We start from the raw sequence: 2,386 nt of genomic DNA, 5'->3' as shown, positions 1-2,386 counted from the left end.
AAGTTTTTAGAAATATTTGTTGCGAAGTCGACTGGTATATTTCTTATATCTTAAATAAAACTATCATTAAAAATAATGCATGTGTCTAACACTGAATTGAATTAAACATATTTTTCAGATTAGCGCTATAGAAATACGTACTAACCTGCTGCATTGTATGTAACAAATGCATTTTTTTAAGAAACACAATTCAAGCGGCATACGTGCATATATTCTTTTACCTTAATAGCTCACCTGAGAATGAGGTCTTTTGTCCGTCATTCGTCGTGCATAATGAATCATTCGTCATTTGTCGTCAAGATTTACACGGTGTACACTCCAAAGGCTACATGTATTGTCAAGTCTTCATCAAACTTGCTTGGAACATTTTTCACAAGGTAATCTTTGCCGAGATCACGTGAAATAACAACGTTACAAAGTAAAATTTAAGAAACAGCTTATGAACACTCTTTAAGTAACAGTTTTTTTTTCTAATCTTCAATAAATTTGTCAGGAAAATTGTTCTAATATTGTCTCAACTAATGTCAAAATTTGATCCGGTCCTTTCAATATAATGACCACCAGGAGGCCGGGCAGTTTTCTTTATATGCTGTTAGTGAATCCATATGACTAATCTTTAATTCACATTTGTTGTCCAATCTTTTTTAAACCTGCTCAAAATGGTTGTTCTAATGATATCTCGGCTGAGTTCGAAAACCAAACAAGGCCACCATATCGGCGGGGATATTTTTTCCTTATTTGGCAAAAGTGAATTCCTGTGAACGCTCTTAAAACCGCATGTTTCGTCCAATCTTCATTTTTGTAATTTTTCTAAAATTCTAGAGAGTCCTCCACGATAACGTCGCAATAATCCTTTCATCAGAAAACAACCATGTCATCAAGTGCATCAAGCTTTTTACTGGATTTGTACAAACATGTTGTGTTTCACAATCCAAATGACACAATGCTCATGTACGCCTAGCAGCGTTTTCGTTGGCATGACGATGGTTCAAACTGGAGCAAAGAATGAAACCAGAAACCAAATGATTTCCACGCGTCGACTTAAATCAGATGATCAAAGGATGATACTTGATGATGCTGAGCAATTTGTTAAGGTGTTAATAAAGAGAGGCGATCACGTCATACTGAAAAGCGCTAACAGAGTTCTATTTGAACAGAGATAAAAGCATTCTCGAAGATTATATTCAAGCTGTAGTCAAATATATTGCCGCAGATGTCGAATCCATGGACTTCACATCCAATCCAGAGGGAAGTAGACTGGAAATAAACTAATGGATAGAAGAGGTCACAAACGAAAAGATAACAAACATGGTGCCCAGTGAACCTATTGATAAGCTAACAAAAATGGTAGTTGCAAATGCCATCTATTTCAAAGGAAACTGGTCAAGATGGGTTGAAACGAGGAGTACACAAAAGGCTGATTTCCATACTTCGAGGGGAAAATCTGTGAAGGTGGATATGATGAAACAAAAGATGCAGTATCCACGAGTTGGAGAAAACAAAGCTTTGAATTGTTGGGTTTTACAGCTGCCTTACATTGAGAATGAAATGGCAATGGTAATTCTACTGCCAAAAACCGTCGATGGATTGCTGGAAATGGAGAAGAACATAGACGTTGAAACATTGAATTAATGTATAAAAAAGGATTATACCTGGTTTTCACATGTAAGAGTTTCCATTCCAAAATTTAAGATTGGGATTTCACTCCGGCTTTCAGGTACATTATCGGCTCTTGGAATGCCTGACGTGTTCGATGAAAGCAAAGCTGATCTCTCTGGAATGGGGAATGAATTGTGTGTTTCGAAGGTGTTCCACAAGGCGTTTGTTGATGTCAACGAGGAGGGTACAGAGGCTGCAGCTGACACTTGTGGAAATGCTGTTTATGCTTCTCATATATCACGTACATGGTCAAGCTTTGAGGCTGATCACCCGTTCATGTTTATGATCTGGCACTACGAGCTTAACGCCCCACTGTTTATTGGCCGTTTTACCGGACCAACATCGGAACTGTGTATCAAACGTATTCAACAAGGAGAAGTCATATTTTAATGTCATCCGGCTCTTAGGAAACGTATGGACAATCTTATTTTCTTTATTTTGCTTGTCAATTTGGGTTCAAATTACAGTGTTTATTATATTACATTGTGACTTATACTGTAATTTTGCGAGTTAATTGACATTGTGACTGTTGCGTCCCATAATGCGCACCATTTTCATACCGAGGTTTCAATATATTGACTTAACAATGCAATCACATAAATACAAAATGCGCTTAACCATATATGCGTTATTATGGGCACAAGTGACAGTAGCATGATTCACCACTTTCCATCGCATTGAAATTCGCAAAATAAACATTCTAACTAGCTATTATATTATAAATTTA

General features: G+C 36.8%; 1 pseudogene; it reads left to right on the top strand.

Moving 5' to 3' along the window:
- Positions 1–273: 273 nt before the first annotated feature.
- LOC127852677 (leukocyte elastase inhibitor-like) lies at positions 274–2,049 on the top strand (annotated as a pseudogene).
- Positions 2,050–2,386: the final 337 nt, after the last annotated feature.

This window comes from Dreissena polymorpha, chromosome 12 (assembly GCF_020536995.1).
Source record: "Dreissena polymorpha isolate Duluth1 chromosome 12, UMN_Dpol_1.0, whole genome shotgun sequence".
NCBI classification, from domain to species: domain Eukaryota; kingdom Metazoa; phylum Mollusca; class Bivalvia; order Myida; family Dreissenidae; genus Dreissena; species Dreissena polymorpha.
Note: the sequence above shows the minus strand (reverse complement) of the source record. Positions and strands in the feature narration are given on the sequence as shown.